Source organism: Oncorhynchus mykiss, chromosome 6 (genome assembly GCF_013265735.2).
Source record: "Oncorhynchus mykiss isolate Arlee chromosome 6, USDA_OmykA_1.1, whole genome shotgun sequence".
NCBI lineage: Eukaryota > Metazoa > Chordata > Actinopteri > Salmoniformes > Salmonidae > Oncorhynchus > Oncorhynchus mykiss.
In genome coordinates, this window is record NC_048570.1 from 31405237 (window position 1) to 31428636 (window position 23400).

The window sequence follows — 23400 nt, forward strand, 5'->3', positions numbered from 1 at the left end:
GTTAACCAAGCCTGTATGTCCAGGATTTTATGCATTACAGGTGAACTACAGGTGAAGTCACTCAATCCAGTCCCAGAGGCTTGTTGGGGGGACCATACAAGGACTCCTGGTGACAGCTAGCTGAAAGAGCTACCCGGATTCATATCGCACGGGGGAGGGTAGGACACATGACACTGTCGAACAATAAACAGTGTTCGAGAGGAGAACTGGAATTAACAGAATTCCGGGGGCCATCTCTCGAATGAAGTAACCCTCCCTGTCCTGTCACCCCTGTTTTTGTTCATAGAAGTGAAGATGTGTCTGGCTCTTGCTAGTGATGTGTTCTCTGGGAGAGGGTGGGGTTTTACAGGAGTGTCAGTGTACCTGTGTAATGGGGGAGGGTGTCCATATGGGGATTACATGATAACCAACTTGGGACAATTCTAGGATTGGAGAAGAGGGTATTCTTATAGCATAGGGGATCCCACAAAGGTGGATAGGTTTTCCATCATATGGGGAAAACCTGGGAGCACTGTTGAACTTTGTAAAGGTGATGAAATCCTACTAACCATCAAAACTATTAAGCTCTCTGATGCAGGCACTTACACCCTCGGACTACAAAGGACCGGGACAGACACGATGGGTGTGTTTTCTATTAGGGAGCTGCCAAAACCAGAGGTCCCAGACGAACCAGGGCCAGACACACTCCTCTACCACCCCTGGACCGAACCTGCCACCTACCACCACAGTGTTAAAAAATCCCATTCAGGTAATTAATGTTAGAGACTGCACAGCTATTGATCAATTAGGCACTGAGACTGGTTTTGATGGTAGGGACAATTTGTGGCTGTCTTATATGAGGTACACAGCTAAAACCCTGAGAAGAAAGGACTGCACTATTTGTAGTCATGCTAGACTTGTTCTGGCTACACACCCATTTGCTATAGGAGAAGGAGAGGGGTGGTTGTGTATTCTGAGAGGTTTTTACCAGGTTCAGCCCAATTCAACCCTCTGTTCCTCTTTGAGCCTTGTGTTTCCTACAGTACCTCCTCATCGGGCCCCTTGGGGTGTTAAGGCATATGGGGGCAATTACAGTTGCATCACGGGTACAGGTAGTGGCATGGACTATGGGAGATTGCCTGAAGCTGATTGCAGCAGTAACATAACCATTTATGCCACTTGTCCAGTTACAGGCCTAAACCAAACTAGTGGTCTGGCTGATGTGTGGTGGATATGTGGACCCAAAAGAGTACTGAGACCCATTCTTAGAGGAGACTGGCAAGGTACGTGTGCTCTGACCAGTTTGATAATTCCACTGACCATTGTTGATGTTACTTCTGAACAGCTGTTGGGTTCTGTATCCAGGGGACCTGAAAACATTCCATCCCATGGGAGACATAGATGTAGTGCTCCATGGACAGAGGATGTAGTTGACATACACACTAACCTGTTGGGAGTGCCAATGGGGGTTCCTCATGAGTTTCAGGCCTTGGGTAGGAATGATGGACTCTGGCACTTACTACCTATTATAGATCCAGCCATAGTGGATGCTAGACAGACTGCATGGATCAGTTATATCTACTATAATCAACAGCGTTTTGTGAATTACCCCCGTGATGCACTCACTGGTCTGTCTGAACAGCTTGAGGCCACATCTAGGGTTGCCAGACAGTCTGCAAGATGTTCGGTGAACAATGTTGCACGTATATTCCTAATAACACCACTCCAGATGGTGGTATAGCTAAGGCCTTTAATGGGCTTGGTGCACTATCTGCTGAGATGAGGACCATGGCGGGGGTGGAGGAGTCTGGACTGTTCTTTTGGTTGGGAGCCTGGTTTGGTAAGTACACTGGTATGGTGGTTACTGGATTTCTGACCCTAATTCTTGTATTTTATTATTGATGTGTTGTGCTGCTTGCATCATACCGTGTTTTAAGAAGTCTGTTACAGATGTGACTCTAACATGTTTAATCCCATTAATGACTACGGATAACCCCAGTTGTAATTGCTCTGCCTGGGATGCTGTCTATCCCATGACTAAATCTACTGCTAGGAAACCATTGTTTTCCAACAAGGTTGCCAGGGCACATTTCACCTGTGTCAAAATGACGGGAGGCGGTACTAATGTGGGACAGGTTCCTGGGAATTGGTGTCTGGATACAATCAACATTGTTGGGAGTTTCAGGCCAATATCCAGAGCAGATGTGGGGTGGTGGTGTGGCAACACTGTCCTGTTTGATAAATTACCCTCCAATACTACTGGAAGCTGTGCACTTGTTACTCTCCTTTTGCCTGTTTCTATCTACCCTACAGAGGCTGGAGACCTCATCCTTAGGGTCCAGAGGGTGAACCCTGAATATTGGAGGGGACGTTCCAGGCGTGCCACCACCCCATCTAGTGGTGATCCGACGTACATAGACGCCATTGGAGTCCCAAGGGGAGTTCCTGACGAGTACAAATTGGTGGATCAGGTGGCAGCTGGGTTTGAGTCCTCCATTTGTTGGTGGTGCACTGTTAATAAAAATGTGGATAGAATACATTCCAGAATCACATTGCAGTGGATATGCTACTGGCAGAGAAAGGTGGAGCTTGCACTATGTTTGGTGAACAGTGTTGTACTTTCATCCCTAATAACACAGCCTCCGATGGTAGCTTGACCGTAGCCCTAGAAGGTTTGAGGACTCTTAATGGTAAAATGAAATCTCATTCTGGGATTGATACCTCAATGTGGGACTCCTGGATGAGTGCCTTTGGTAAATATAAAACCCTGGTCTCCTCCATTTTGGTCTCCATTTCGGTGTTCGCGGCCATTTTGGTTCTCTGTGGATGCTGTTGCATTCCATGTATCCGTTCCCTTACCACTAGGGTTATCTCTAGAGCTATTGACCCTTCCCCCCTTTCCCAGATGTTTCCTCTGCTTGCTAATGACCTGCCCGAATTTGAGGATGAGGTTGAGAGTGCCTACTAGGTTTTGTTTTTTCTTTTCATGAAATGCTATGACTGCTGAAATAAGGGATAATGAGTGACACCCTAGTGGGTGTCAAAAAGGGGGGCTTAAATTTCACACCATTTTCTTTTGTTCTGTTTTTCAATGAGCTGTTGTTCTCTTTTGACATGAGGGTTGTAAGTTCCTAGGTGGCTGGTAGCCAATCTAGTACATAGTGGGATCGAATGGAGAACATGAAGGTATTTCAACTTTGTAATTGTTAGCCTAGTTTATGTCACATCTCTTAGGAGATGTGAAGAGAGGGAATCACAAAACTTTTCCTTCTGGGAAAAGTTTTCTTTTTGTGTCTGGATATAGTTAGGTTGTGTCACGTCTCTGGGGAGACGTGAAGAGAGGGATTTGTAAGGAAGTGCTATTTCTTATGCAGGTGACCAGCCTACTGCTATTACATTGCTATAACTGAGACAACGTATTTTCACAGTAAAACATGTTAGGTCCCATACAGGATAGCTCCCACACCCACACACACAGCACACACACATTACACACACTAACTGCCGAGGACACACAGATAAGACATACACCCACACATTGGGAGGAAGAGACAGCCTTGACTTGCAGAAACCAGCGCACACACCTAATCTCCTTTCTAGCCGAACATTGTGTGACTGAGGACAGCGCACACACCTAATCTCCTTTTTTAGCTGAACATTGTGTGACAAAGAACAAGACTCAGAGGGATGACGGACGGCCCAACAGGGCCAATCCAAGAAGACTACACCTCAGCCTGAACCAACCCGAAGACCCGATCTTCTAGAATCAACCTACTTTCTGTTCTGTATATGAGACATGTGCACTCTGTTATCTGGGCTCTTTTCTGCTGGTTCCTTAAGAACCGAATGAAATGGGCCCGTATACGTTGTACCAGATATCTTTACTCATAATTAAACTGTCACTTGTCATACAATAGACCACCTTGTCTGAATCGATCCTTGACCGGCTCACCCTCCTACATATCCCATTATCAACACTAACAAGCTATTTTGTTAGCGACACAGTGTGCTAGCTTACTAGTTAGCAAGCAACACGGTTTTGCCCCCACCTGCTGTATTCCGGAGAAACACATGGCCGACAGCTGGGGGTGAAGGACACTGTCATGACACTCGCTCCTGGGTGAGGATCAAAGAATAGACTGACGAGTTTCAGAAGAAAGTTATTAGTTTCTGGCCATTTTTATCCTGTAATTGAACCCACAAATGCTGATGCTCCAGATACTCAACTAGTCTAAAGGCAAGTTTTATTGCTTCTTTAATCAGAACAACAGTTTTCAGCTGTGCTAACATAATTGCAAAAGTGTTTTCTACTGATCAATTAGCCTTTTAAAATGATAAACTTGGATTAGCTAACACAACGTTCCATTGGAACACAGGAGTGATGGTTGCTGATAATGGGCCTCTGTACACCAATGTAGATATTACATTTGAAAAAATCTTAAATTTCCAGCTACAATAGTCACTTACAACATTAACAATGTATTTCTGATCAATTTGATGTTATTTTAATGGACAGAAAAGGTGCTTTTCTTTCAAAAACAACAACATTTCTAAGTGACCCCACTCTCTGTCTCTCCCGCTCTTTCTTTACCCACCCTTTTCATTGTGTAACAAGTCATCATATTGGGTTAGTCCACTAGGGACCTTTCATTGCATTATATTAGTAATCAATTCAACCTATACTGTGTGTGATTATTTAGTTAGTTAGTAAATAAATAATTAAGCCAATTTGTGTATCGCTGATTCATCATTTAGGTTAGGGTTCGTGCAGATTCACAAAGTCAACAATGTTCAGAATGAGACAGATAATGTAATAAATAATAATTGACTGTTATTGATGTAAGAGATATTTATAGATTGAGTTTAAGTCAGGAGATAGAAACTTGTTAAATAAGTTTTCCCGTGGTACCTCATGATTTGCTAATGAGTTAATTGTTACATGATTAATTTAATCACGTAATCATTGAACATAGTTAATTGATTAAAAAAAATAACAGTCATCACATTAATGATAGTCACGTCACGACAACACTGTCTGCTAGCACAGCAGGCTGGAGGCTGGAGTGACACCATGTCATGTGTTAGCTAACTAGCTAGCTTGCTAGTTATGGACACCATGTGCTAGCTGGCATGCTAATTGGCTAGTTAGCACACGTTGTCACCCCCGCCTCCTGCCTGTTGTGTACCGAACTAGCTGGCTAAGCTAGCACACAGTGTCCTTCGCTCCCTCCTGTCGAACACCTGCCCTCGCAGTTGTTAACAGAACTGCAGGATGACAGTGGCTGACAGGCGAGGACAAAGGACACTATCTACCAATGTACGACTAACTAGTTATCATTGTCGCCCCCCCATTTCTTCTGTGGGGTTTACCGGTGGCTGGCATCCAACGTTATTGTACATTAGCGCTAACCAATGTACTTACCTTGAAAACAAAGGTTGGACATTTTGAAGGCTGTCTCGTGTTCATATTATACCTCAGTGGTCTGAACAGCCAAAAAGCACATTTTATTTAACCTTTATTTAACTAGGCAAGTCAGTTAAGAGCAAATTCTTATTTCAAATGACGGCCTACCAAAAGGCCTTCTGCGGGGACGGGGGATTAAATATATATACAGTTGAAGAAGGAAGTTTACATACACCTTAGCCAAATACATTTAAACTCCGTTTTTCACAATTCTTGACATTTAATCCTGGTAACAATTCCCTGTTTTAGGTCAGTTAGGATCACCACTTAATTTTAAGAATGTGAAATGTCAGAATAATAGTAGAGAGAATGATTTATTTCAGCTTTTATTTTCTTTCATCACATTCCCAGTGGGTGAGAAGTTTACATACATTCAATTAGTATTTGGTAGTATTGCCTTTAAATTGTGGGCTAGATGTGCCGCTAGCGACCCACCTCGACAACATCCGGTGAAATTGCAGAGCGCGAAATTCAAAAATACTAAATTCGTAATATCAAACATTCATGAAGATACAAGTGTTTTACATCATTTAAAAACTTAACTTCTTGTTAATCCAGCCGCTTTGTCAGATTTCAAAAAGGCTTTACTGCGAAAGCATACCATGAGATTATCTGTGGACAGCGCCCCGCAAACAAAAGCATTAAAAACATTATCCAACCAAGCAGATGCATTGCGAAAGTCAGAAATAGCGATAAAATAAATCCCTTACCTTTGAAGATCTTTATATGGTTGCAATCACAAGGGTCCCTGTTACATAACAAATATTCCTTTTTATACCAATAGTAAGTTTATTTGGCGCGCTTCATTCAATAATCCACCTGTTTTGAAAGAATGCGAAAACTTCTTAATTTTTCACAAAAAAAACATCAAACAATTTCTAAAGACTGTTGACATCTAATGGAAGCCATAGGAACTGCAATTAGGGTCCTAATAATTAGGCTTTCCCATAGAAAAGCATTGGAAAGTACAATGACCTCAAAACAAATCCTGGATAGATTGTCCTCGGGGTTTCGCCAGCCAAATCCGTTCTGTTATACTCACAGACATTATTTTAAAAGTTTTAGAAACTTTAGAGTGTTTTCGATCCAATATTACCATGCATATGCATATCCTAGCTTCTGGGCCTGAGTAACAGGCAGTTTACCTTGGTCATCCAAATTTCCGAATACTGCCCCCTATCCCTAAAAAGTTAACTTGGGTCAAACATTTCAGGTAGCCTTCCACAAGCTTCCCACAATAAGTTGGGTGATTTTTAAATGTTTTATTATTTTTCACCCCCTTTTCTCCCCAATTTCGTGGTTTCCAATTGTTAGTAATTACTATCTTGTCTCATCGCTACAACACCCGTACGGGCTCGGGAGAGACGAATGTCGAAAGCCATGCGTCCTCCGAAACACAACCCAACCAAGCCGCACTGCTTCTTAACACAGCGCGCATCCAACCCAGAAGCCAGCCGCACCAATGTGTCGGAGGAAACACCGTGCACCTGGCGACCTTGGTTAGCGTGCACTGCGCCCGGCCCGCCACAGGAGTCGCTGGTGCACGATGAGGCAAAGATATCCCTACCGGCCAAACCCTCCCTAACCCGGACGACGCTAGGCCAATTGTGCGTCGCCCCATGGACCTCCCGGTCGCGGCCGGCTGCGACAGAGCCTGGGCACGAACCCAGAGTCTCTGGTGGCACAGCTAGCGTTGCGATGCAGTGCCCTAGACCACTGCGCCACAAGTTGGGTGAATTTTGGCCCATTCCTCCTGACAGAACTGCTGTAACTGAGTCAGGTTTGGAGGCCTCCAAACCTGACTCAAATTTTGCTTTATCAGTTCTGCCCACACATTTTCTATAGGATTGAGGTCAGGGCTTTGTGATGGCCACTCCAATACCTTGACTTTGTTGTCCTTAAGCCATTTTGCCACAACTTTGGAAGTAAGCTTGGGATCATTGTCCATTTGGAAGACCCATTTGCGACCAAGCTTTAACTTCCTGACTGATGTCTTGAGATATTGCTTCAATATATCCACATAATCTTCCTACCTCATGATGCCATCTATTTTGTGAAATGCAACAGGCCCTTCTGCAGCAAAGCACACCCACAATACGATCCTTCCAACCCATGCTTCCTGGTTAGGATGGTGTTCTTCGGCTTGCAAGCCTCCCCCTTTTTCCTCCAAACATAACGATGGTCATTATGGCCAAACAGTTCTATTTTTGTTTCATCAGACCAAAGGACATTTATCTAAAAAGTATCATCTTTGTCCCCATGTGCAGTTGCAAACCGTAGTCTGACTTCTTTGTGGCGGTTTTGGAGCACTGGCTTCTTCCTTGCTGAGCGGCCTTTCAGGTTACGTCGATATAGGACACTTTTTACTGTGGATATAGATACTTTGTACCTTTTTCCTCCAGCATCTTCACAAGGTCCTTTGCTGTTGTTCTGGGATTGATTTGCACTTTTCGCACCAAAGTACGTTCATCTCTAGGAGACAGAACGCGTCACCTTCCTGAGCGGTATGATGGCTGCGTGGTCCCATGGAGTTTATACTTGCGTATTATTGTTTGTACAGATGAACGTGGTACCTTCAGGCATTTGGAAATTGCTCCCAAGGAAGAATTGACTGATTGTCTGATTTCTTTTGATTTTCCCATGACTTCCGGCGCCGACAGAGATGGCCGCCTCGCTTCGCGTTCCTAGGTAACTATGCAGTATTTTGTTTTTTTACGTGTTATTTCTTACATTAGTACCCCAGGTAATCTTAGGTTTCATTACATACAGTCGGGAAGAACTACTGAATATAAGAGCAACGTCAACTCACCATCAGTACAACCAGGAATATGACTTTCGTGAAGCGGATCCTGTGTTCTGCCTTCCACCCAGGACAACGGAATGGATCCCAGCCTGCGACCCAAAACAACGACGTCGTAAAAGAGGCAAACAAAGCGGTCTTCTGGTCAGGCTCCAGAGACGGGCACATCGCGCACCACTCCCTAGCATACTACTCGCCAATGTCCAGTCTCTTGACAACAAGGTTGAGGAAATCCGAGCAAGGGTAGCATTCCAGAGAGACATCAGAGACTGTAACGTTCTTTGCTTCACAGAAACATGGCTCACTCGAGAGACGCTAACGTAGTCGGTGCAGCCAGCTGGTTTCTTCACACATCGCGCCGACAGAAACAAACATCTTTCTGGTAAGAAGAGGGGTGGGGGCGTATGCCTTGTGACTTACGAGACGTGGTGTGATCACAACAACATACAGGAACTTAAGTCCTTCTGTTCACCTGACTGTTCACCTGACCAAGGGAATTCTCTTCGATTATAATCACAGCCGTATGTATTCCCCCCCAAGCAGACACATCGATGGCCCCGAACAAACTTTATTTGACTCTTTGCAAACTGGAAACAACATATCCTGAGGCTGCATTCATTGTAGCCGGGGATTTTAACAAGGCTAATCTGAAAACAAGACTCCAAAAATTGTATCAGCATATCGATTGCATATAAGGCCCTCCCCCGCCCTCCATTCGGAAAAGCTGACCACGACTCCATTTTGATGCTCCCTGCCTACAGACAGAAACTAAAACAAGAAGCTCCCACACTCAGGTCTGTTCAACGCTGGTCCGACCAATCTGATTCCACGCTTCAAGACTGCTTCGATCACGTGATCACGCTGATTCGGTGAGCGAGTTCATTAGAAAGTGCATTGACGATGTCGTTCCCATAGCAACGATTAAAACATTCCCAAACTAGAAACCGTGAATTTATGGCAGTATTCGCGTGAAACTGAAAGCGCAAACCACTGCTTTTAACAAGGGCAAGGTGACCGGAAACATGACCGAATACAAACAGTGTAGCTATTCCCTCCGCAAGGCAATCTAACAGGCTATGCATCAGTATAGAGACAAAGTAGAGTCACAATTCAACGGCTCAGACACAAGAGGTATGTGGCAGGGTCTACAGTCAATCACGGATTACAAAAAGAAAACCAGCCCCGTCACGGACCAGGATGTCTTGCTCCCAGGCAGACTAAATAACTTTTTTGCCCGCTTTGAGGACAATACAGTGCCACTGACACGGCCCGCAACCAAAACCTGCGGACTCTCCTTCACTGCAGCCAATGTGAGTAAAATATTTAAACGTGTTAACCCTCGCAAGGCTGCAGGCCCAGACGGCATCCCGAGCCACGTCCTCAGAGCATGCGCAGACCAGCTGGCCGGTGTGTTTACGGACATATTCAATCAATCCTTATCCCAGTCTGCTGTTCCCACATGCTTCAAGAGGGCCACCATTGTCCCTGTTCCCAAGAAAGCTAAGGTAACTGAGCTAAACGACTACCGCCACGTAGCACTCACTTCCGTCATCATGAAGTGCTTTGAGAGACTAGTCAAGGACCATATAACCTCGACCCTACCTGACACCCTAGACCCACTCCAATTTGCTTACCGCCCAAATAGGTCCACAGACGATGCAATCTCAACCACACTGCACACTGCCCTAACCCATCTGGACAAGAGGAATACCTATATGAGAATGCTGTTCATCGACTACAGCTCAGCATTTAACACCATAGTACCCTCCAAATTTGCTGACGACACTACAGTGGTAGGCTTGATTACCAACAACGACGAGACGGCCTACAGGGAGGAGGTGAGGGCCCTCGGAGTGTGGAGTCAGGATAATAACCTCACACTCAACGTCTACAAAACAAAGGAGATGATTGTGGACTTCAGGAAACAGCAGAGGGAGCACCCCCCTATCCACATCGATGGGACAGTAGTGGAGAGGGTAGTAAGTTTTAAGTTCCTCGGCGTACACATCACGGACAAACTGAATTGGTCCATCCACACAGACAGCGTCGTGAAGAAGGCGCAGCAGCGCCAACCTCAGGAGGCTGAAGAAATTCGGCTTGTCACCAAAAGCACTCACAAACTTCTACAGATGCACAATCGAGAGCATCCTGTCGGGCTGTGTCACCGCCTGGTACGGCAATTGCTCTGCCCACAACCGTAAGGCTCTCCAGAGGGTAGTGAGGTCTGCACAACGCATCACCGGGGGCAAACTACCTGCCCTCCAGGACACCTACACCACCCGATGTCACAGGAAGGCCATAAAGATCATCAAGGACAACAACCACCCGAGCCACTGCCTGTTCACCCCGCTATCATTCAGAAGGCGAGGTCAGTACAGGTGCATCAAAGCAGGGACGGGGAGACTGAAAAACAGCTTCTATCTCAAGGACATCAGACTGTTAAACATCCACCACTAACATTGAGTGGCTGCTGCCAACACACTGACTCAACTCCAGCCACCTTAATAATGGGAATTGATGGAAATTGATGGAAAATATATCACTAGCCACTTTAAACAATGCTACTTAATATAATGTTTACAGTGCCTTGCAAAAGTATTCGGCCCCCTTGAACTTTGCGACCTTTTGCCACATTTCAGGCTTCAAACATAAAGATATAAAACTGTATTTTTTGGTGAAAAATCAACAACAAGTGGGACACAATCATGAAGTGGAACGACATTTATTGGATATTTCAAACTTTTTTAACAAATCAAAAACTGAAAAATTGGCCGTGCAAAATTATTCAGCCCCCTTAAGTTAATACTTTGTAGCGCCACCTTTTGCTGCGATTACAGCTGTAAGTCGCTTGGGGTATGTCTCTATCAGTTTTGCACATCGAGAGACTGAATTTTTTTTCCCATTCCTCCTTGCAAAACAGCTTGAGCTCAGTGAGGTTGGATGGAGAGCATTTGTGAACAGCAGTTTTCAGTTCTTTCCACAGATTCTCGATTGGATTCAGGTCTGGACTTTGACTTGGCCATTCACCTGGATATGTTTATTTTTTAACCATTCCATTGTAGATTTTGCTTTATGTTTTGGATCATTGTCTTGTTGGAAGACAAATCTCCGTCCCAGTCTCAGGTCTTTTGCAGACTCCATCAGGTTTTCTTCCAGAATGGTCCTGTATTTGGCTCCATCCATCTTCCCATCAATTTTAACCATCTTCCCTGTCCCTGCTGAAGAAAAGCAGGCCCAAACCATGATGCTGCCACCACCATGTTTGACAGTGGGGATGGTGTGTTCAGAGTGATGAACTGTGTTGCTTTTACGCCAAACATAACGTTTTGCATTGTTGCCAAAAAGTTCAATTTTGGTTTCATCTGACCAGAGCACCTTCTTCCACATGTTTGGTGTGTCTCCCAGGTGGCTTGTGGCAAACTATAAACAACACTTTTTATGGATATCTTTAAGAAATGGCTTTCTTCTTGCCACTCTTCCATAAAGGCCAGATTTGTGCAATATACGACTGATTGTTGTCCTATGGACAGAGTCTCCCACCTCAGCTGTAGATCTCTGCAGTTCATCCAGAGTGATCATGGGCCTCTTGGCTGCATCTCTGATCAGTCTTCTCCTTGTATGAGCTGAAAGTTTAGAGGGACGGCCAGGTCTTGGTAGATTTGCAGTGGTCTGATACTCCTTCCATTTCAATATTATCGCTTGCACAGTGCTCCTTGGGATGTTTAAAGCTTGGGAAATCTTCACAACAGTATCTCGGACCTGCCTGGTGTGTTCCTTGTTCTTCATGATGCTCTCTGCGCTTTAAACGGACCTCTGAGACTATCACAGTGCAGGTGCATTTATACGGAGACTTGATTACACACAGGTGGATTGTATTTATCATCATTAGTCATTTAGGTCAACATTGGATCATTCAGAGATCCTCACTGAACTTCTGGAGAGAGTTTGCTGCACTGAAAGTAAAGGGGCTGAATCATTTTGCACGCCCAATTTTTCAGTTTTTGACTTGTTAAAAAAGTTTGAAATATCCAATAAATGTCGTTCCACTTCATGATTGTGTCCCACTTGTTGTTGATTCTTCACACAAAAATACAGTTTTATATCTTTATGTTTGAAGCCTGAAATGTGGCAAAAGGTCGCAAAGTTCAAGGGGGCCGAATACTTTCGCAAGGCACTGTACATACCCTACATTACTCATCTCATATGCATATGTATATACTGTACTCTATATCATCTACTGCATCTTTATGTAATACATGTATCACTAGCCACTTTAAACTATGCCACTTTGTTTACATACCCTACATTACTCATCTCATATGTATATACTGTACTCAATACCATCTACTGCATCTTGCCTATGCCGTTCTGTACCATCACTCATTCATATATCTTTATGTACATATTCTTTATCCCTTTACACTTGTGTGTATAAGGTAGTATTTTTGGAATTGTTAGGTTAGATTGATTACTCGTTGATTATTACTGCATTGTCGGAACTAGAAGCACAAGCATTTCGCTACACTCGCATTAACATCTGCTAACCATGTGTATGTGACAAATAAATTTGATTTGATTTCTAGCAAAGAGGCACCGAGTTTGAATGAAGGCCTTGAAATACATCCACAGGTACAAGTTTCTGATAGGCTAATTGACATCATTTGAGTCAATTGGCTCAAATGATGTCAATTAGCCTATCAGAAACTTCTAAAGCCATGACATCCTTTTCGGGAATTTTTCCGAGCTGTTTAAAGGCACAGTCAACTTAGTGTATGTAAACTTCTGACCCGCTAGTATTGTGATACAGTGAATTATAAGTGAAATAATCTGTCTGTAAACAACTGTTGGAAAAATGTATTGTGTCATGCACAATGTAGATGTCCTAACCGACTTGCCAAAACTATAGTTTGTTAACAAGAAATGTGGAGTGGTTGAAGAACGAGTTTTAATGACTCCAACCTAAGTGTATGTAAACTTCTGACTTCAACTGTATATAAATATAGGACAAAACACACATCATGACAAGAGAGACAACACAACACTGCATAAAGAGAGACCTAAGAAAACAACATAGCAAGTTAGCAACAAATGACAACACAGCATGGTACTGTAGCAACACAACATGACAACAACATGGTAGCAACACAACATAGTAGCAGCACAAAACATGGTACAAACGTTATTGGGCACAGACAACAGCACAAAGGGCAAGAAGGTAGAGACAACAATACATCACCAAAGCAGCCACAACTGTCAGTAAGAGTTTCCATGATTGAGTCTTTGAATGGAGAGATAAAACTGTCCAGTTTGAGTGTTTGTTGCAGCTCGTTCCAGTCGCTGGCTGCAGCGAACTGAAAAGACAAGCGACCCAGGGATGTGTGTGCTTTGGGGAGCTTGAAAGGAATGTGACTGGCAGAATTGGTGTTGTAAGTGGAGGATGAAGGCTGCAGTAGGTATACCACTGAAAATATTCGACAGAGGAGATCAAGCTGATTCTATACCATTTTACAGAGGCCAGTTCATGAAGGAAGGCTTACTCATTAAAGTTTTTTAGCAAGCGTCTATGACAAATCAAGACAGGTCGTTTTACTGAGCAGCCATTACAAACACAGGCTGTAAAACAGTGATAACTAAGGTCCTTACCTATTAGCATTATTTGTGAGGATAACGTTGAGGAGAGTAGCCTTTTCTGTGTGTTTGGAGTCATACTTTGTGGGATTGGCAATAATCTGAGAAAGATGGACGATAGCACCCAGAAACAGTCAACAAAGAGCTATTTGAAAGTTTAATGCTTAGAACCAGCAAATCAAATTGTTTGGGGACAGACTTGGTGGAGACAACCGAGCACTGAAGGTGATCCTTGGTAAAGATTGCCACTCCCCCACCTTTGGTAGATCTGTCTTGCCAAAAAAGGTTATAACCAGAAAGGTTAATATCAGTATTCAAAACACTCTTCCTTAACCACGTCTCAGTAATGACCAACACATCTGGATTGGAGCTATGAACCCACACTTTTAATTGATCTATTTTAGGTAATACGCTTCTAATGTTAACATGCAGAAAACCCAGGCTTTTACGAGAGCATAAATCAGTGAAGCAGATATCAGAGCACATGTCAGAAATGGGGCTATCAACAATAAATGGGCCAGGGTGTACATGCACATTTCCAGATATCATCAGCAGTAATACAATCAGGGTACGGCAGAGGACAGGGAGATCTCTGCAGTGCTGATTTATGACATCTGAATGATCATATTGTACAGCAATTTCATTAGGTAACATGAATACAAAGCCGGCAAGAGGTGGTTAGAATAGGATGGGAGGCCAAAAGTCTGTGTAACCAATAGAGAGTCAAAGTCCCAAGTGTGGGAACAAATAGTCTGTCCCACGGTTGGGTAAACAAGAATGTTTATAGTCAACAAAGCAAGCAGGAGTCATGAGGCAAATAGCAAAATAGCAAAATGCACACGAAAAAAAAGAAAATATATATAACGACTTGGGTCTATTCATTGTAAGTTCAGAGTCACTCGCCCCAACAGTGCATGTGTGCTGGAGGCGAGTGAACGCTCGGGAGAGGGAGTCTGGTGGGGGTACCTGTACCAGACAGGGTAGACAAGCCAGGGCAGATGGTGAACAGATCGCCAGGTGGAATCCAAGCAGCAATGCAGCAGGCAACGAGAGAAGCTTTTATTTCTGGAGGCAGATTTGTAGAAAATGCCAGTGGATGGTCTTTGAACAGCGGGAGGGGGCTTCAAAGGGGCCTTCAAAGACTCCTGCCACTTGTTGGGCCCAAAGGCCTCGACACCTCACACCTCAGTGCAAATTGAAGTTATATCTGGTCTGTCCTAGCAAGCCTGGCAGCCTTAAGTCAGCATTCAGTCCCATAAAGTAAAATACATAATTGTAATGTACTTTATTTTTCTTCTTGGCTTTGAAAATAGCCTCAGACCAAACACTACTCTCTCAGTTCCAGGTTGGATGGTGTCCTCAGGTCTCTGCTGTTTGTTTGCTAGAGCACCCTCCGTATAGCTTGGAAAAATGAATCCTTGGTAGCAGTAATCGCTACAGGTAATTTTGGCCTAAAATTAAAATTAACCTAAAATTAGGTTGTTTTGATCTGGAGCGAAGACCATGCTGTGAAGGGTAGCATCCTGCCTATGTCCCTCCCGAAAAATCCAAGTTTATATAACTCCAAATCTATCCTTATGTACAAAACATGTTGAATAATGTGAGCTCACGTGCAGCTCTCTCTCTCTCGCTCTTATGGAATTTCAATTCACATTTCAAACCCCTCCCTTACAAAAATGCATTTGTTGTTGCAAACTAGGGGTGTGCCGAGTACTCGGACAAAACGAGTATCAAAACGGATATGTACGTTTGCCCCACCCCTCGATTACCGACCTCTGCCTGACCCGACCCTGAGCCTGCCTGCCGTCTTGTACCTTTCCCCCACTACTCTGGTTATCGACCCCTGCCTGCCTTGCCCTGTCATTTGCCTGCCCTGTTGCTGTAAATAACATTGTTACTTTGATACAGTCTGCATCTGGGTCTTACCTTCAAACCTGATACCTGCTAAGCATTCAAAATGTAACTAGTACTTTTGGGTGTCAGGGAAAATGTAAGGAGTAAAAAGTAAAAGTGAAGTAGAAGTAAAAGTTGTCAACAATATAAGTAGTAAAGTACAGATATCCCCAAAAACTGCTTAAGTAGTACTTTAAAGTATTTTTACTTAAGTACTTTCCACCCCTGCATATTTTTGCAAAATGAATGTTATAGCTAGTGTCATGACGTTGGCCTGGGGGGTAGGTTTATGACAGTCATAAATACCTCTTCCCCCCCTTTTCCTCTCTCTACCCTACTGAGGTTACATTTGCAAAACCCTTGGTTAACATAGAGATTCTGGGAACATCAGAAGGTGGGGGGAAATTAACTATATTCTGGTAATCCGACCAATGGAACATATGCGGTGGTACTTATTAATGAATATGATGACAGTTCGGTTGTCATCTGAGACATTCTCATCAATGATAAGATGACAAACTCTACAGTGGAAAGTCTACACATCAGAGTTATCGGATTGTTGTTGTTCAATTTAAATGTTTGAATATGAAATTATTTGTGATGGGATGAAATGTGAGCTTCTAAAATGTGAGATATGGGTTTTCATAAGATAGGGCTCTGCTCAATTAGTGGCCTGCCCCTGTGAAGGGACGGGCTATAAAACTTTTCAAACACGCCCTCCTCTTCCTTACTATATAAGCCCTTGAAGATATATAACCTCCTGTTCCGAGGACGTGAGGATGAAGGTCCTATGTCAGAATGGTTCAGATAATAACTACAGAACGAAGCCAACATCAGCGTGAGCTTTGGCTGCGAATGGTATGAACTTTGAACTCTTATTCACTACAGAAGTGATACCTCCTAGCCGTTGAGTTAGCAACAGCAGATGCAAACAAGGGTTAGGAAGGAACAGACAGAGTATCCAGTATATCACCCAATGACGTTACTACAACGTATCCAATTGACAACCAGAGACATTCTTCAAAGGACTCGGTTGGGCAACACAGAGTAAATACACAGAGTAAATATTTATTGCATTTTCCTTTTCCAAATGGGCGGTAATTTAGAATGCATAAGATACGGTATTTACGGTAGCACAGCTTCTTCCCTTTGTTCCTCAGTCTTCCCGCTCGTTCACTCAAACCCAGCCCCTTTTCTTTTGTGTAACAAGCTGTCATATCTGTTCCTCCCGCTAGGGACGTTTTCCTTTGACGTAATTTGTAATCAAGTTCTGATTTAATTATGTGTATGTGTAATTCTGTGTGATTAGTTAGGTATTTAGTAAATAAATCATTAAACCCAATTTTGTATTGCGGTTTCAACTTGTTAGCCAGGGTTCGTGCAGATAACCAAGAATTTACAACTTTCAGATGAGATTGAATTAGGATGACGATTAATATTGACTGCTATTGATGTAAAATATTACTAGGTCTTTAAGAGTTTATTCAGAAGATAACAGCTCTATAAATATTATTTTGTGGTGCCCGACTCTCTAGTTAATTACATTTACATGATTAGCTCAATCAGGTAATATTAATTAAGGAGAAATTATTTTATAGAATAGCATGTCATATCACTTATTCCGGCATAGCCAAAGACACGACACTAGTAAGCTAACCAATGATTTCATCAATATTTTAAACACATATTTTTGGGTGATGACATTGGTGTCTTTCAATACCAATATGTATTTCAATATGCTAAAGTCACTGTTCATTATCATGTTAGTAAGCACAAAAGCTAAGGTAACGTTATCAACAATATGACTTGACATCAAAGTAAACTACACTTTTGCAAATGGTTACGCTTTTGCTACCCGTGGTGTAGGAAGAGATGTTTGTGGTGCAGTCACGCATAACACCTTTTTTGAGTGATAAATTAGTGTTAATTAGTGTCGTCTTAAAGCTTGATAAGGTAAGAAAATGCATGTATTATTGTCATAAATGTAGCCAATACATTACTTTGTGTAACAATTAGCCTGCTCTTTCATTGCTTTAAACTTGTAGCTAACTCATCTCTATCATGTGGTGTTTCTTCTCTATTTCTTTCTAGAAGCAATAGCGTACCAGGCAAAAAGACAGATTGAGGTCTTCAATCAAACGGAGGACAGAGAAATATGCATGCACCAGGTCAACACTTCTTGCATGTATGGCCTTATTTAAATATAATTCGTTTTGGAAAAATAATGAATTGCCATATTAGGCATAACTACATTTTTATCTTGCTTTTCTTTCACACCGGAGTCAGAAAGAAGTGACAACTAGTAGACAACTGGCTCTTGATGATGACATCCCCAGTCTAGATTGAAGATCATAATTAGTTGATTAGTTTGAAACAATTGTGTTGAGGCTTGGCTAGAACAAAACCTCCTGTGCTGCAGCTCTCTAGGAACAATTGGCCACACATTTAGGTAGATTTAGTAGGTTTATGTTTTCTGATTGTTTAAGTGCTTGCATTCAACAAACTTTGGATGAAGGACTTCTAGAGAGCCGCCATCTCCAAAGTTCACTCAAAAAGGCAATAGTTTTGAATTGAGTTTATTTTTTTTCACCTTTATTTAACCAGGTAGGCAAGTTGAGAACAAGTTCTCATTTACAATTGCGACCTGGCCAAGATAAAGCAAAGCAGTCCGACACATACAACGACACAGAGTTACACATGGAGTAAAACAAACATACAGTCAATAATACAGTATAAACAAGTCTATATACAATGTGAGCAAATGAGGTGAGATAAGGGAGGTAAAGGCAAAAAAAAAGGCCATGGTGGCAAAGTAAATACAATATAGCAAGTAAAACACTGGAATGGTAGATTTGCAGTGGAAGAATGTGCAAAGTAGAAATAAAAATAATGGGGTGCAAAGGAGCAAAATAAATAAAATAAATACAGTAGGGAAAGAGGTAGTTGTTTGGGCTAAATTATAGGTGGGCTATGTACATAAATAAATAATGAAACATGTTCAATTTGGTTTAAATAATGCAAAAAGAAAGTGTTGGAGAAGAAAGTAAAAGTGCAATATGTGCCGTTTAAGTTCCTTGCTCAGAACATGAGAACATATGAAAGCTGGTGATTCCTTTTAACATGATTCTTCAATATTCCCAGTTAGGAAGTTTTAGGTTGTAGTTATTATACGAATTATAGGACTATTTCTCTCAATACCATTTGTATTTAATTAACCTTTGACTATTGGATGTTCTTATAGGCACTTTAGTATTGCCAGTGTAACAGTATAGCTTCCGTCCCTCTCGTCGCTCCTCCCTGGGCTTGAACCAGGAACACAACGACAACAGCCACCCTCGAACAGCATTACCCATGCAGAGCAAGGAGAACAACCACTCCAAGTCTCAGAGCGAGTGACGTTTGAAACGCTATTAGCGCGCACCCTGCTAACGAGCTAGCCATTTCACATCGAATACACGAGCCTGATCTCGGGAGTTGATAGGCTTGAAGTCATAAACAGCTCAATGCTTGACGCACAACGAAAGAGCTGCTGGCAAAACGCACGAAAGTGCTGTTTGAATGAATGCTTACGAGCCTGCTTCTGCCTACCATCGCTCAGTCAGACAGCTCTATCAAATCATAGACTTAGTTATAACATAATAACACACAGAAATACGAGCCTTAAGTCATTAATATGGTAGAATCCTATCATCTCGAAAACAAGACGTTTATTCTTTCAGTGAAATACGGAACTGTTCCGTATTTTATCTAAGGGGTGGCATCCATTAGTCTAAATATTCCTGTTACATTGCACAACCTTCAATGTTATGTCATAATTACGTAAAAGTCTTGCAAATTAGGCGGCCCAAACTGTTGCATATACACTGACTCTGCGTGCAATGAACGCAAGAGAAGTGACACAATTTCACCTGGTTAATATTGCCTCCTAACCTGGATTTCTTTTAGTTAAATATGCAAGTTTAAAAATATATACTTCTGTGTATTGATTTTAAGAAAGGCATTGATGTTCATGGTTAGGTACACATTGGAGCAACGATACGCACCGCATCAATTATATGCAACGCAGGACACGCTAGATAAACTAGTAATATCATCAACCATGTGTAGTTAACTAGTGATTATGATTGATTGATTGTTTTTTATAAGATAAGTTTAATGCTAGCTAGTAATGAGAGGCTGGTGGTTAGAGCGTTGGACTAGTTAACTGTAAGGTTGCAAGATTGAATCCCCCGAGCTGACAAGGTGAAAATCTGTCGTTCTGCCCCTGAACGAGGCAGTTAACCCACCTAGGCCATCAATGAAAATAAGAATGTGTTCTTAACTGATTTGCCTAGTTAAATAAAGGTGTAAAAAAGAAATCGGCAAAATCGGTGTCAAAAAATTACAGATTTTCGATTGTTATGAACACTTGAAATCGGCCCTAATTAATCGGCCATTCCGATTAATCGGTCGACCTCTAATGGATAGTTTCAAAGTAACAATACCATGTGATCAATGACGTCCGAAGCTTTGTTTTGGTAATGTGCTTTTTCGAACCTTGTTGCAAAATGCGAGATCCCACTGATTTCGCAGTGGTGCCGGTGCGTTCTTCAATGCAAAGTTTCTTTCAAACACTGACCTCTACAGGACACCTTATTTCCAAATTTTGTTTGATTTTTATCTTTCAATTTTTATTTTATTTTTTTATAGCACCTGAACGGGTAGCTCAGCAAGTAGGGATGGGGATTTGGGATCAGACACCAGCATAGGCACAAGATCAAATCCTGGCGCAAGAACTGGCAATTCTGGTGCAGTCCATGAGGAGGAGATTGTGGTGGTTAATTTCTGTATTATCAAACGAGGAGAGTTAAACTTAACACACGAGTCAGAGTTATACTTAAACTACATCTTTAATAATAAGAGCTTTGCAATAGCAATGACTTTCAATGATGCAGCATTTCTAATGAACCATTGAAAGTGACCACACATTGGCTACTGAGATCTTTTATAGCAAAGATGCACTCCTCTCAACCTTGATGACGAACAACAAATGCATAGAATGGTCACAAGGTTAAGATTTGTTTGAAATGTATCTATAATACATAGCACACAGCAACTGCCGAGTCAACAGTTTTCATTGTATAGACAAGTGTCTAGTCCTCCTTTTGTTCAGGGACACATTATTCAATTTCTGTTAGTCACATATCTGGAAGTTTGTCTGTTTTTGAACATGTGTAAATAATTGTATGAACACAAGATTAAGTTTGCTGAAAATAAAGCAGTTGACAGTGAGGATGTTCCTGAGTTTATTTCCCCACAGCCAGATTAATTTGTGGTTACCATTTTTATGTCTCTGCGTGCAGTTTGAAGGAAGTTGCCAACTAGCGTTAGTGCAATTCCTAACTAACTTTAACTTACTTCATAGTGCATGCAGGCATACAAATGGTATGCATGAATTCATCTGTCTGGGGAAGTAGATAAAGGCCCAATATTAATTGCCAAAATCCCAAAGAATCCCTTTAATACACTTCTTTAACAGCACAGCCTGGTTATGTAATATATGTGTGTGTGTGGATTGCAGAGACCCAGCTGGAGGCCAAGGCAGCGCTGCAACAGGCTGTCAGATGAAGAAGCAGGGGAAGAAGGAAAAGGCCCACAAGCTGCTGGTGCATGCGCTCAACATGAACCCGGACTTTGTGGAAGCTCTGACAGAGCTGGGGACCATTCTGGAGGAGGAGAAGGATGTTGTCCAAGCAGACCACCTATATACCAAGGCCCTGGCCATCTCACCATGCAACGAGAGGGCCCTGGTTAGCAGTGACTGCACACTCCCCCTGGTGCAGGAGATCGACCAACGCCACTTTGGGGTTATTGACAGTAAAGTAAGCAGTATGATGTCCATCCCCAAGGGTAACTCTGCCCTTAGACGTGTCATGGAGGAAACCTACTATTACCACATCTACCACACCGTGGCTATAGAGGGCAACACACTCACTCTGTCTGATATCCGCCACATCATTGAGACTCGCTATGCCGTGCCCGGCAAGAGCCTCCAAGAGCAGAACAAGGTCATTGGTGTGGACGCAGCCATGAAGTACATTAACACCACGCTGCTGTCCCTCACTGTCAATGACATCCTGGAGATCCACCGGCGTGTGCTACGCGTGCTACGCAGACCCTGTAGAGCACACGCGTCAAACTCATTCCATGGAGGGCCGAGTGTCTACGGGTTTTCGGTCCATCTTTGTACTTGATTGATGAATTAAGGTCACTAATTAGTAAGGAACTCCCCTCCCCTGGTTGTCTAGGTCATAATTTAACGGAAGAAACAAAAACCCGCAGACACTCGGCCCTCCATGGATTGAGTTTGACACCCCTGCTGTAGAGGGTGGGCGGCTGCGTACCAGCCAGGTTTTTATAGGCCACCACATCTCACCCCACCCACAGGAGCTGGTGCAGTGGCTCAACCCAGAGGAGGCCCTGCAGCTGCACCCTGTGGAATCCGCAGCGCTCACCCATTACAAGCTGGTGTATGTGCACCCCTTTGTGGACGGAAACGGGTGCACGTCACGGCTGCTAATGAACCTGGTGCTCATGCAGACACGCTACCCACCCATCACTGTACGCAAAGTTCAGAGTACTACACTGCTCTGGACACAGCCAACAAGGGTGACGTCCGCTTCATAGCCAAATGCACAGAGATCACCCTGGATACCCTGCTAATCGCCACCACTGAGCACAGTGTGGGGCTGCCTGGCTCCAGCCACCACCAGGCCTGTCCCGACTGCAAACAAACCACCCCTGTCCACAACAGTGAGGGGACGGGAGTGAGTGGCGCATGACTGTTTGGCTTTGTATTTCTCTTTATTTAGATTTGCCAGTTTGGGGTTAATCTTGCTCTAAGTGTAAAGATATGTCAGTTGATTTATGGATATAAAGAGCAGCTCTGTGTCAATGATAGCATGACCTTGAAAGTTTTTACTGGGAGAATGCATCTTTACAGAAATCTCATGGTTTGTTTCCTCATACCAGGTAGAGGTGCAGCCGTTTGAACTAATTATTACGTATGTGTTGGGAATAGAAAACATGTTTTCAGCTGCAGATTGTTGTCCGTAAAGGGATAATAAGGGTCACATGTTTCTAACATTGAATAAACATAAGGGTCATGAACTTGTTGGTGCACAGACACAAATGGACCTGTTTCATACTCTTGCCAAAGCTACTCATTGTTCTTAGTGTCGGTTCTGAAGGACATTTAGGCCTATAATTCTGAATTTGCATTCTATTCATCTGAGTTATTTTGATGAGTGAATGCGTTACATTAACTGAAGGTGTTACAGTATGTGTACATGTCTGAGATGATTGAGTTGTGATTCTGCTTTGAATTGTCCCCCTTAAGAAATACAGTGCACAGATGATCACTTGCGGTGTGTCGATTCAACATGTAAAATGTTCTGTGGTCAGGCGATAGGCAGGCCAACAGTCATGTTATTCTGTCTTGTCATTTTGAGAACATGGTTTGCATCAATGTAATATACAGTACTATACTATACAGTAGCTCATCTGGGTCATACTGTCTGCTATTTCACTAAAGCACTTTCATGTATTTAATCGTTTATTTTAATGTAATTAGGGCCATTTCGGCCCTAAATGTGAT

General features: G+C 42.8%; 1 pseudogene; it reads left to right on the forward strand.

Annotated features, from left to right (window-relative positions):
• Positions 1–1767: 1767 nt before the first annotated feature.
• LOC110525738 lies at positions 1768–23346 on the forward strand (annotated as a pseudogene).
• Positions 23347–23400: the final 54 nt, after the last annotated feature.